A 13,629-nucleotide genomic window follows, 5' to 3' on the forward strand; every position below is an offset into this window, starting at 1 on the left:
AAAACTTTTACTTTTCACTAGCACTAATGATCATCTTAAATGAGTTGATATCAGAAGGGAATGTATCAAAGACTGCTGCAGGTAATTTATTCCAGTCCCTTATGGTCCTGTTTATGAAGGAAAACTTGCCCACATCTGTATGCTGGTTTCTGGCCTTAATTTTATGCTTCTGATCATTTCTCGATAAGTATGAGGGTGGTTCCAACCTATTCCTAATACTACTCCAGGCAGTCCTTCCCATATAGCCCTTATAAAGACCATACAGGCGAACTCTAGTTCTTCTAGATTCAAGACTTTCCTCCTATTCCTGGTTACGAAACGCATTGCTCTTCTTTGAACTTTTTCTAGGGAATTTATTAAACCTACCCTGTATGGATCCCAGGACACTGATCCATATTTGAGAATCGGTCTTACCAAACATTCATAAACTTTACATTTGGCAGCAGAATTAGCTTCTTGAGATTCTGCATAATAAAATGTAACAATCTCCAGGATTTCTTAACTACATATTCCACTTGCTCTGACCAGTTGAAGTTTTTTCTGATAGTAACACCTAAGAACTTACAACTATCAACTTCAACAATACTTTCCCCTCCAAGTTTGAAATCCCTCTTTCCTGTCATTTGTTTCTTACTGAAACACAATTTCTTGCTTTTTCCACTGTGGATTTTAATTCGATTTTCATGCCCCCTTTTCAATTGTATCTAAATTCTGCTGAAGCAATAGTTTGTCCTCCTTTATCTTTATCTCCCGTATATGACGCAATCATCAGTAAAGAGGCGCACTTCCGATTTTATGGAATCAGGCATATTATAATACCAATATAGTTGGTCTGTTATTGGACATTATACATTTTTCAGCTAACTCAGTCCCGGTTGCCAGTGTTTCGCCCCAGTGTGCTAAGCTGGGCTCATCAGTTGGTAAACAGCACACCTATCAAGACGCATGGCTAATGCATACTGTAGCGGCCAGTGTATAGGCTACTTGAAGCCATCGGCAGTGCCAATGCACTGTGAGAGACTTTGTCTCTTTTTCTATATCATTAGGCATATTATTCATGAAAAGTATGAAAAGAAAAGTAAAAAACAAAAATAACAAAGACTAGGAAGAGGGTAAGTAGTTTGAAGTAACGAAATAGGAGGTACATAGAATTTTAGAAGAATTGCACAGTGACAACTTTATATTATATTTGGATAAAAGGGACCCACCTGTTCACGAGCTGGATGCAGAAATGCCGGCCATATTCTTCATTGCAGTGATCCTTGACTTATGTATTTGTCTGGACATGTGGCTGGTGGGAGTTCTATGTTGCTTACAGCGAGCTTTTTTTTTTTTTTTTTTGTTTTTTTCGCACACATTACAAAACTGCACTTTTCGAGTCATTGGGTATTTCATGCAACCAAGGCTTGTACTCCGGGTGCAATGACGGTTGAACCACACTGGATTAAATTTCGACCCGTCCATTATCCACAGTAGGTACCCAATAAATTGAATGAAAACTAAATCAGTTTCATAACCAAAACCTCATTTATCACAGAAACAGAACAGGAATGATGGACCAAAGTCAGATTATCAACAATGAACACATTACCAACTCGCACGAAAGTTTCTACCTTAGAGAAAAGCTAATATATAAAGTTTAATGGGTGGAATAAATAAGAAAATTTGTTAACATTGAACGAGCACCACACTCGAACCAATGCACTACTAATATGTCGCACGCCTCGTGTACTGCAATCTTTGAGTGGTTAGCGCATGCATGTTCATCTTCTTCATTCGTTCTCTTTCTCTACTGTGCGTTCTCACTTTGTCTCTATCTCTTATAGTACTAATCGCTGCAAATGACTCGCACAACGTCTACATATTATCAGTCTCGCTCAATTGTTCCAATCGGGTACAGTCGTTGACGCGACAAGTCTTTTCCCGTGATTACCCTGTATATTTGCTGAGTTTTCATTGTTTTTCCCAAAAACCCTGCGAACTATAATGAGAAACTTGTTTCAGAAAACTGCTAATAAGTGATCTTATAAGAGAGTGAGGTACTAAGTCAGATTTATCCTGTGTTTCCTACGGCTGCTGATTGGGAAATCAACGTTATATTTCATTTTCTTGTGAAGTGTTTTGATGATGATGATGATGCTTGTTGTTTTAAGGGGCCTAACATCGAAGGTCATCGGCCCCTAATGGTACGAAATGAAAGAACAAAAATTGCAAAGGCATCCACTGACCAAAATAAAAATAAAATATGGCATGAAGAGTGAATGGATGGACAGGAACTCAACAAAACACAAAACAAACAAACAAAAACCAGTGGATGCGACTCAATACAGATCGAAAATAACATTATTACCGACCAAGGAACCACTTACAAAGCACACTGATGCTTGGTGTCTAAAGGGGGTGCAAAATCCACGTCTAAGGCCCCACAGAATGGTACATGTCGCGAGTAAAATAGAACCATGGTATGTGTCATGTTGGGGTATTAATCAGAAGTAGCGAAGACTCACGGTGTTCCACAAAAGATGGTACTACTCACAAGTATTGCAATACGTACAAGGAACGCAGACCTATGGTGTGTCTCACACAATGGCCCAACTCAGAGTCAACGCAAACCGAGAAGGTTCCCCACCTAGATGTACTAAACACGGGCGCCGGTATTCCCGTGGTGTTCCTCACATAGTGGGTACTAATCACAGGCAACGCAGACCCACAGTGCTGCTCATATAGTGGTACAACTCACAGGCTACGCCCAGACCCGCGGTGTTGCACACATGGGTACGACGCACGGGTACTGGAATAAACCAGGCCAGGCTTTAACTGCTACTAATCACAAACCTATTTCGTACCCAATTTAGTGGTACTACTCGCAAGTACAGGCAACCTATGGTGTTCCCCGCGTGATGGTACGATTCAAAAGTAGTTTCATGGTTCTAATTCAGTCAGCCCTTGGTCGCCCCTTTTAGTCGCCTCTTACGACAGGCAGGGGATACCGCGGGTGTATTCTACATGTGCGTCCCCCACCCGCAGGGGGTAGTGTGTTTGGTCCGCGAGAGGTATTTTATTTCCCTCAAGTCCGCCGGCAAGCCGGTTAGGACCCCCCTATCCGCCACCTGGGACGCGCCACGTGGGAGTCTCACCTCTCCCCCTGCTACGCCTGCGTGGCAGGTTCGTGGTGTGAAGTGTTTTGACATGGCGCTTAGTGATTTGGAATGTACCTAGAAACATTTGGCAGCAGACCTCCAGGTTATCAATAGTATATTAAATAGTACAACTACAGCTTGAGGTGTCGTTCCTTCCACCCCGACATCTTCAAACAATTGACAGTTTCATTAAAGACACCAGTAAAGCCGATTGTTTGTTGCAAGTTTGGCTACGGTAATTCTGATACAATTTCACCTTTGTTTGAAGGCTCATGTTTATAACACATTTCCCTACTGCATATTCAGGCCTGTAATCAAAGAAACAAAATAGGTTAAGTACATTTTTAGGTAAATAGATAAGTGTAACCATCGAGTTTATGGCATCTTGTGATAAGTACGTACCATATAGTCACAAAAATTATTAATAAGTACAACTTACCTTAGTTGACAGAGTCTTAGCATGAACTTTAGCACCTCTCTCCAAAATGTATGATTGCCCAGAATCGTGCAAACATTTCCTTTAATTAAAAGCCCATTTCAGAGCTGATAGGCCTTTTACACTTTCTTTTTTCCTTAACAATCTGTTCTACGTAGCACTGACACAGATAGGTCTTATGGTGACGCTAGGATAGGAAACGGCTAGGAGTTGGAAGAAAGCAGCCGTGGCTTTAATTAAAGTACAGCCCCAGCATTTGCCTGGTGTGAAAATGGGAAACCACGGAAAACCATCTTCAGTACTGCTGACAGTGGGGTTTGAACCCACTATCTTCTGGATGCAAGCATACAGCTGTGTGACCCTAACTGCACTGCTAACTCCCAGTTTTACACGTTTTATTAAGTCATCTATCATCACTCTGTGATAGTTTCACAGTGTCCCACATACCTGAGCACCAAACAGGAATGAGTTGATAAAGAATGAGAAAGCATTTTTTCCTTTCTTTACATTTGGTTTACGTCGCACCGACACAGATAGGTCTTATGGTGACAATGGGATAGGAAAGGCCTGGGAGTGGTAAGGAAGTGGCCGTGGCCATAATCAAGAGACATTTGCCCGATGTAAAAATGGGAAACCACGGAAAACCATCTTCAGAACTGCCAACATTGGGGTTCGAACCCACTGTCTCCCGGATGCAAGCTCACAGCTGAGCGCCCCTAACCGCACGGCCAACTCGCCCAGTGAAAAAGCATAAACAAATGTGTCAGACTCAGGATAAGAAAAAAACACAAACTGATAAGTGGAGCCTGTGCGGAACAACAGTGCTTTTATTGGCACATGTCCCACTGTTCCACTATATGGCTTGTTCAACTACATCAAACCTCCTGCGCTATCCAGTGGATTTTTGCTAAAACAGGCTAAGAGTCGTGATAGAAGACTACCTTGATCTCCCACTGAAAATCCCTGCTTTGCTCAAGTTGGTGCTTGTTCCATTGTTCAGCCACACACTCAATTTCCTTTCTTTCAAATTTGTTCTAGTCCTGAATAATTTACCAACAGAAATGTTAAATAAATTTCTAACTTCTCTGAAATCATTTAAGAAAAATCTAGGTAAAGAATTAAGGAATCTGCCACCTGGCCAACAGCCCTAAATGCAGATTGGTGACGACTTATTGAGTGAATCTGGAAGGGTCAACTAGGTGCAAAAATCTTTTGAGAAAACCTAGATAAATCAAAATGCTGCCCCTTTCAATATTTTGCCATTCCTCCTTTCAGTCACACTATTTGATGAACCATTGCAGCCCCGCACCAACCCACCAACTTTGTACTCAACAGCAGCAAACTGTTATAGCAGACACTGAACAATGGGTTGTTAACATTTTACCAGTGCTACATTAGTGCAGCTGGTTATGCAGGATGGTCTCTGTATTCTGCTTTGATTTAGCCGATGTGTCAACTGACTAGTCTGTGTCAGTTCTGTCAAACGTCATCTGGAAAACTGGATGCCATCTGGAAACTTCTTCAGCCAGATATTCCTGTGACTTGCAGGCACTGCATCACATAGTGCACATTATTTTCCAGCCAATGGTCAAACTATTTTCCAGAATGCCTGTTGACAATATTTTCATTTCAACGTGGGTTGTTGAAAGCTACCTTCTGAAATAACAGTCCTGTTATTGTATGAGGCCATCTTTAAATATGCTTTGCTACTATCACCTTTAACCCCTCAACTGTGTGAAGAGTCTCGTAGCACCAACCACCCAGTGGGTAATTATTAAGCGCTACTGGGAAATGTGTTACCACGCATGGTAGCTTGCGGAAGAGGCAACCAACCGGATTAGGGATCTCAATAGTGGGATTCAAACCCACCATCTCCAAAATTCAAGCCCACAACTATGTGACATGAACCACATAGCCAAATCGCTCAGTCTATATATTTTTATGGCTTCTTCTGACTCCATGCCTCTTTCCTGAAAACTATTAAATACCAAATCTAACCCCCATCACATAGGTTTCTTTCTGCTCCTCATTTATCATCCATGGTTGAGTCCATTATTTTCCTAGAGAATTTTTACCTTACAGATCTGGAAAATGCCAAAAATGAATGTAAATCTGGGAAACCTGCTGAGCTAGATGACATTAGAGTAGAACAAATAAAAAGTTTTGGAGTGACAACAAAAGAATGGCTGATAAAACCTTTCAATAACTGTCTACAGATGTTTCAGAACCCAAAGATATAGAGGAAAGCTTCTGTCATAGCTATATGAGAGCCTGGTAAAGATCACAATAATCCCAAAAAGCTACAGCCAGTATGGCTCCTGTGCCACTTGTTGATTGTCTTTGAAAGGATACTACTCAAAAGACTGATTATGGTTGTACACCCCCTTTTATTCCTCAGCAAGCAGGTTTCATGCCAGGCAAGATTCCTGCAGCACAGATTCTCTGTCTTACCCAATACATTGAGGATGGATCTGAAAATCAAGTAAAAAGAATAGCCTTTACTGACCGTAACACTGCTTATCACACAGTCAACCATCGAAGACTGCTACAAGAGATCTACAGGATGTTTTAGGAAAACACTGAATAATTGCAGGGGTGGATTCTCACATGTAGAGAAGGAAAAAAGTGTATATATACAAGTGTCCAGAAATGCGTATTTTCCGATGAATCAGACTCTTTTGTGGGCTAGATCCTCAAGTGTTGTGGGCTAGCTTGCAGGTCTTTTATGGATGTATACCGGGCAACATCCTACAGGTGTTCAAAAAATGCCCACCTTCTGCCATAACGCAAGCTTCTGATTGTTTCCGTATGGAGTTATGCACATGCTGGAGTATGCCTTGTGTTGTACATATGGTTTGAAAAGCCCTTAAAATTCTGCCCTGAAGTGTTGCCTTATCCTCCATAGGCGTCTCATAACTCAACAACGTTGCATAATCCTACACAAAGAAATACAATGGATTAAGATCTGGCAATCGGGTAGGCCAAGCAATAGGTTCTTCTGACTCCATGCCTCTTTCCTGAAAACTATTAAATACCAAATCTAACCCCCATCACATAGGTGACCAGGGTGACGTACATTAAGTTTCAACATTCAAAACTTCATATCTGGTCCGTATTGAAAGGAGATAACATACAATAAATGAAAATTTGATTGATCCACATTTTTTCAATACATACTGTAATATGTTGTTTATATAATCACATTTTTTATTCAGTACCGGTTTCGGTGTCAATGGACACCATCATCAGCTGAAGCAGGTAGCATGAACAAAGATATACAAGTATGTAGTGCATATAATAGACCCTTAGTAATAAGTGACATTAATAGGATGAAGTAAAAATGCAATGCTTAAAAGAATGTAAACAAGTATGTGCTTGTTGGTCAAGGTATAAAATGAAAGGGAAGATATTAACAAATGTTTGATCACTTTGGAATGTTTAAAAAGTCTCGAGTGTAGCACTGCTAAACACTAGGTGAAAATAAAACTGACATAGGATGCAGTCCTTCCACAAAGTATGATAATAAAGTAACATAAGTAGGTTTGATGGTGGCTTGTAACATCAACTCATGAAAAGAAGCCATCATTTGTGAGGTACTAAAGAAGTGGATCATATTGCAGGCAATGAGACAGTGATAATATGGCCAGAAAGTTCTCGATCCAATTCAGAACCTGAAGTATGAAAAGAAAGTTAAGAGTTAGAATGAGATATTGGAAATAGGGCAAAACACTATAAAGCAGGAGACTCACCTCAAACGGCCTGATGTATGCGTGGAGAGTGGCAAGGAGCAAGTGCTAAAGTTTGCTAGAACCAAAGAACATTGTTAAGGGAGGGAAAGGGGTGGGTCAGGAAGGGGGGGGGGGGGGGAGTAATGATGGAGGGGCCGGAGTCAGGTGGGCGTGGTAGGGAAGGATAACGTGATAACGTGTGACGTATAATCTGAAAAAACAAGCTATTTTTAGGGAGTTTAACACTGTTGAGAACTGAAATAAGAGAATCAAATAAAATTCTGGGCTTTTCGGAAATGTCGTTCAAGTTGAGATTAGGATTGAAGTATTGATCTAGATGTATGAAACAGGCTTCCAGGGGTAAGGGGCCTTTGCTCAACGTGTCTAATATTTTTAAATCTTAGATTTAATCCATTAAATTTGTGTTTGTAATCTTGTATGTGCTGACCAACTGCGGAAAACCTATTGTATTTAATTGCATTGAGATGTTCGGCATATCTAATCTTGAAGCTCCTGCCAGTTTGTCCAATATATGAACTGTTACAGTCGCTGCACTGAAACCTGTAAACTCCTGACTTAGTAAAAGGGTCCGATTTGTTGACAGGTTGGAATTGTGGAGAATATCTGTATTTCTGTTGTTGGTGCGGAAAGCAATATTGATGTTGTGATTCTTGAATAGGTTGGTAACGCTGTAGATATTTTGATTGAATGTAAAAGTTGAGAATAACTTAGGCCTGGGATTATCTTTTATTAAGTTAGGTTTAGAGAGATGTCTGAATTTGTTGATAATACGTTCTATGAAACTATTATTATAACCATTAAACCTGGCTATCGCACGTATAGTATTAAGTTCTTCATTTAGGTCTGCTTTCGACATTGGAATTCCGACAGAAAAAAACATTAATATTATTCATGATAATATTTGTAAACATAGTAATCTTAGTAAAATGTAAGTAGAAGAATTCACTAGATTATTAAATTTTGTATTAGACAATAATTACTTCTCATTTAACAATAAAATTTATAAACAGAATGGATTAGCAATGGGTGACCCTATATCGGGCATCCTTGCCAACATATTCATGGATTCAATCGAACACAATGAAATAATAGCAAAAATTAAAGGAATTGATTTATGGTTGAGATATGTAGATGATACGTTTGTAATTATAAACAAAGATGTCACTAATAGTCAGGAAATCTTAAACAAGTTAAATGAAATCGAACCTAATTTGAAATTCACAAAAGAGGACGAAGTCGATAACTCATTGAATTTTCTGGTTATGCGTAAAGGTAACACTCTTGATTTCCAAATATTTAGAAAACCGATACAATCATCTACAACTATAAACAATTTTTCATTACACCCGAATTCACATAAACAAGCATCTTTTCACAGTCTAATTTACAGAGCACATAGAATCCTTCTATCTCCCAAGAATTTGAAGAAAGAATTGAATTATATTAGGTACCTTGCTAAACAGAATGGTTTCAAAATAAAAATGATCAATAAAATTAAAATCAAGTTATCCAAAATTCTGATAACAGAAAAAACAAAAAACTGAGTATGCTACATTTACTTTTAATAATCCAGCTATACACCAGATTACTAACGTGTTCAAGAAACATAATTTTAATATAGCTTTTAGAACTACTAATACAAACCAATTCATATTCTTTAATCATAAAAAAATTTAATTATGACAGAAATCGTTATTTGGGATCAGGAGTATACAGACTCAAATGTACACAGTGTAATTTTTCATATGCTGGACAGAGTGGGAGAAGCTTTATGACAAGATACATGGAACATGTTAACGCAGAAAAACATAGGAAATACTCAGTGATGAGCTTGCATATGAGGGAAACTGGTCACCAATTTGAATCCATAGAGAAAGACCTAGCGATAATTAGAAACATAGAAAAAGGGAGAATGTTGAATGAACTAGAAAGTTTGTATATCTATTTAGACCAGATGTATAATAAGGAACAGAATCTTAATGACATCACGGACAGTAAAAGCATTTTACATGAATTAACGCCAAAATTATTAAAGGCAGTTAGTTCAAATAAATTTAGGATACCTAGTACATTTAATTCTTCATACTCTAGTGCTCCACCCATACCTACGGATATTAGGCCTACTTCCAGCAAAACAGATAACTCCGCCCCTTTGTCAGCCTCATCACAGTTGACTCCATCCATCCTCTCCTGCCTTCCATGCTCCCCCATTCCTTTCCCTCCGAGTTCACTACCGCCTCTGCAGCACAGTTATAATACGAGACTCAGAGCCAATAGAAGGGCGGCTACCAACGCAACAGTAGATAGCAAATGACAGCTTTCATCAAACATGTACGTTCTCATCTGTTCCTAACAACGTACACAGAATTCTCTCCTTGCGTTCAACTTCTTAATTTTTTTTTTTTTTTTTTTTTTTGCTAGTTGCTTTACGACGCACCGACACAGATAGGTCTTATGGCGACGATGGGACGGGGAAGGCCTAGGAGTGGGAAGGAAGCGGCCGTGCCCTTAATTAAGGTACAGCCCCAGCATTTGCCTGGTGTGAAAATGGGAAACCACGGAAAACTATCTTCAAGGCTGCCGACAGTGGGGTTCGAACCTACTATCTCCCGAATACTGGATACTGGTCGCACTTAAGCGACTGCAGCTATCGAGCTCGGTAACTTCTTAATCCTTCCTTTCCTTCTCTTACAGAGAACATTTTGCAGTATCTACTGACATTTCCTGACAAGGTCTCAGACAGTAATATTGCCTACCGGTGCTAAGGGCCCCTTCTGCAATATTTCAACTGATGCTTCAGTTTCACCTTATGCTCACGATTTCATCAGCGGCCTTGAATATGTTGTATTTATGACATTCAATTTTGTGCTTGTGTTTCATGCCCTCATGTCATTGGCATTATGTCATTGTCACTTTGGTATTCCACTAACAATTTTAAATGAACCATTTTAATTAGAAATTTTTAACGGAATAAGTTTTAGTCTCTGACAAAATAGTTTTATGGTTTAATCATTGACAGTGTTTCCATTAACATATTTGTATAATACATCATTTTTCACATTTTTCTGTACTGAATTTTAGTAACTGGCTAAACTTTTAGCTTCCATATCAATATAAGTTGTACTCTTGAAGATTGTTTTTAGGCTGAAGATGCTCTAAATTGAGGGCGAAACATGTCCCATTTAACTGGTAGTCTGTTTATGTAACCACTATAAGTGGAAATTAAAGTATTGAATAGGTGGATTAAAGAACACCTTTATTATTTTTGAAGTCCACTTATGGCAGGAGAGGGGTGGAAAGAAGTGAAGAGAAGAAGAAGTTGAATTATTCTTATGAGTATACATTTACCTCAAAAACTGAAGGTGTTACAGAGGTACAGGCATGAAAACTGGTATTTGGAATCTCCTTTAAAAATAATGAAACACTTATTTTTTTGTTCTTGGAAAATCCAGTTAAGGGGCTGAAAAGAATTGGAAAAGCAGGTGAATTTTTAAAATGAGTACAAGTATATCTACATTATATGTCAAAAACTTAACATGCTAGAGACAAGAAACTTGGTATTTGGAAAGTCCTTTAAAAATACAGTAACATGTGCCTTTTTGTTTTTGGAGAACGCACTTAACAGGGGATGAAAAGAAGTGAAAAATAGTTGAATTATTTTTTATGAGGATGCTTATATCTTAGAAACTGAAGATGTTACAGACGTGAAAATTGGTATTTGGAATCTCCTTTAAAAATAAAGAAACATGTATTTTTGTTGTCAGAAAATAAACTTAGATGAGGGTGAGGGAAGGACTGATCAAGGGGTTGAATTCTTTTGATGGGGATAGTTACGTCTATCTCAAAAACTGAAGATGTTACAGGTGTGGGAATAGGTATTTGGAATCTCCTTTAGAAATAAAGAAACATGTATTTATTTTTTCGACTTATGAGAAGACTGTTTCTCACATGTACAGTTCTATGTCGCAAGGTCGTCTTAGCCCAAAAAGTAATACCACAAACATGGTTTACAAAGATTTGCTGGGGTAAATGAAACTCAATTTTTATACTTGAGAAATTTTCAGATAATGTCTTAGTACAATGGCGAGGAACTATTACTTTGGTCAAATTACGAAGTCCACGCGAGCGAAGCCGCGGGTAATTGCTAGTCACATATAAAATAAGAAATATTTTTGATTATACTGTTAGTACCTTGGCATAAATACTACATTCCTTTTCTGATTAAAATTGTTATATTAATTGAACAGAATATTTACAGTCAAAGCAGAAAATGTTATGACGTGGAATAATGTTGTTGACCTCTAAAATATTTTAGAAGATATCGTCGTTGCGCCTGAAAATACTGTTATGTAACAATGTTGAGGGGAGAAATACTGACCTGCAACATATGTATCACTTAGAACGGAAATTCACTGAAATAGTTCATGCAATACTGAACCATAGATGACAAAACCTTTCTGATCAGAGTTCCAAGCAGAAATATTATCACATGATGATTTTTCAAGGCACAACGATGATATTTGACAATGAACATTTTAAGTAGTGAATATTTAAGATAAACTTAAATATTATAACCAAATGGTCCACCTATTCAACACAATATATAATTTATTATATTTAGTACATGTTTTGTCCCCTAAGGGACATCATCAGCTATAATAAATTAACATTAATATATCAGAATACAAAACAGATATTATTAAAATTGGAAAGACACATTAAAATATTGATGTATGGTACGACATTTAAAATAAGATCTTAGAAATTTTGTTAAAATTATAAGTCATATGATCGATAAAAACAGTTGAATTGTCCATTATACTCTTGATAATATTCTTGGGAAATAACAGTTGTGCTTTATAAAATCTTAAATGACCAATTGTTGTGAATAGCACACTTGATTTATATCTCTTGATGAAAGATTTGTTAGATCTATGATATGCATTCCTTAGATAGTACTGTATATACATTGAATGCTTCTTTCATTCACAACAATTGATCATTTAAGATTTTATGAAGCACAACTGTTATTTCCCAAGAATTATCAAGAGTATAATGGACAATTCAACTGTTTTTATCGATCATATGACTTACAATTTTAACAAAATTTCTAAGATCTTATTTTAAATGTCATACCATACATCAATATTTTAATGTGTCTCTCCAATTTTAATAATATCTATTTTGTATTCTGATATATTAATGTTAATTTATTATAGCTGATGATGTCCCTTAGGGGACGAAACATGTACTAAATATAATAAATTATATACAGTATTGTATTGAATAGGCAGACCACTTGGTTATAATATTTAGGTTTATCTTAAATATTCACAACTTGATTATAGTCAATACGGGATTAGTATTACTTGAAATGAAGCTGTTAAAGCTTGTTACATGTAATGAACATTTTCATCGTGAGTGTAAAATACTTTTGTTATTTCATTCTGGCCGAAACACACATTTTCCTGATTTTTAACTTTTTCAAAAGCTTTAAAGCGAACATTTCTAACAGACTCGTCATACTGCAACAAAAAACAACACACAATACTGAGCAAAACTGAGTGTGTAAATATGCTTATGTTATAGGAATTGCAAGCCTTCTCTCTCTCTCTCTCTCTCTCTCTCTCTCTCTCTCTCTCTCTCTCTCTCTCTGTGTGTGTGTGTGTGTGTGTGTGTGTGTGTGTGTGTGTGTGTGTGTGTGTGTGTGTGTGTGTGTGTGTGTGTGTGTGTGTGTGTGTGTGTGTGTGTGTGTGTGTGTGTGTGTGTGTGTGTGTGTGTGTGTGTGTGTGTGTGTGTGTGTGTGTGTGTGTGTGTGTGTGTGTGTGTGTGTGTGTGTGTGTGTGTGTGTGTGTGTGTGTGTGTGTGTGTGTGTGTGTGTGTGTGTGTGTGTGTGTGTGTGTGTGTGTGTGTGTGTGTGTGTGTGTGTGTGTGTGTGTGTGTGTGTGTGTGTGTGTGTGTGTGTGTGTGTGTGTGTGTGTGTGTGTGTGTGTGTGTGTGTGTGTGTGTGTGTGTGTGTGTGTGTGTGTGTGTGTGTGTGTGTGCACGTGTGTATGCGTGCATGTGTGCGTACAAGCATGTGTGGATTGGGATCTTGCTGAAGGACAACAGACTGTGATGACATTATACTTAAGTGAGTCCAGTAGCAGGTACTCATGAATTAACATTTTGCAACCATGCTTTCAATACATCTTCACAGGGCAGTAAGTTACACATACCAAAAGTATGTGTCAAATGTATAATTTATCCAGTAGCTTTTAGACTGACTAAAATTCATGTTTAAATAAAAACTGGGATATTCAAA

General features: G+C 38.0%; 1 protein-coding gene across 1 annotated transcript in view; it reads right to left on the bottom strand.

Annotated features, from left to right (window-relative positions):
- LOC136864575 (lethal(3)malignant brain tumor-like protein 3) overlaps positions 1–13,629 on the bottom strand; it is a 399,309-nt gene that overhangs the window by 355,107 nt on the left and 30,573 nt on the right. The window lies entirely within an intron of this gene.

Source organism: Anabrus simplex, chromosome 2, assembly GCF_040414725.1.
Source record: "Anabrus simplex isolate iqAnaSimp1 chromosome 2, ASM4041472v1, whole genome shotgun sequence".
NCBI lineage: Eukaryota > Metazoa > Arthropoda > Insecta > Orthoptera > Tettigoniidae > Anabrus > Anabrus simplex.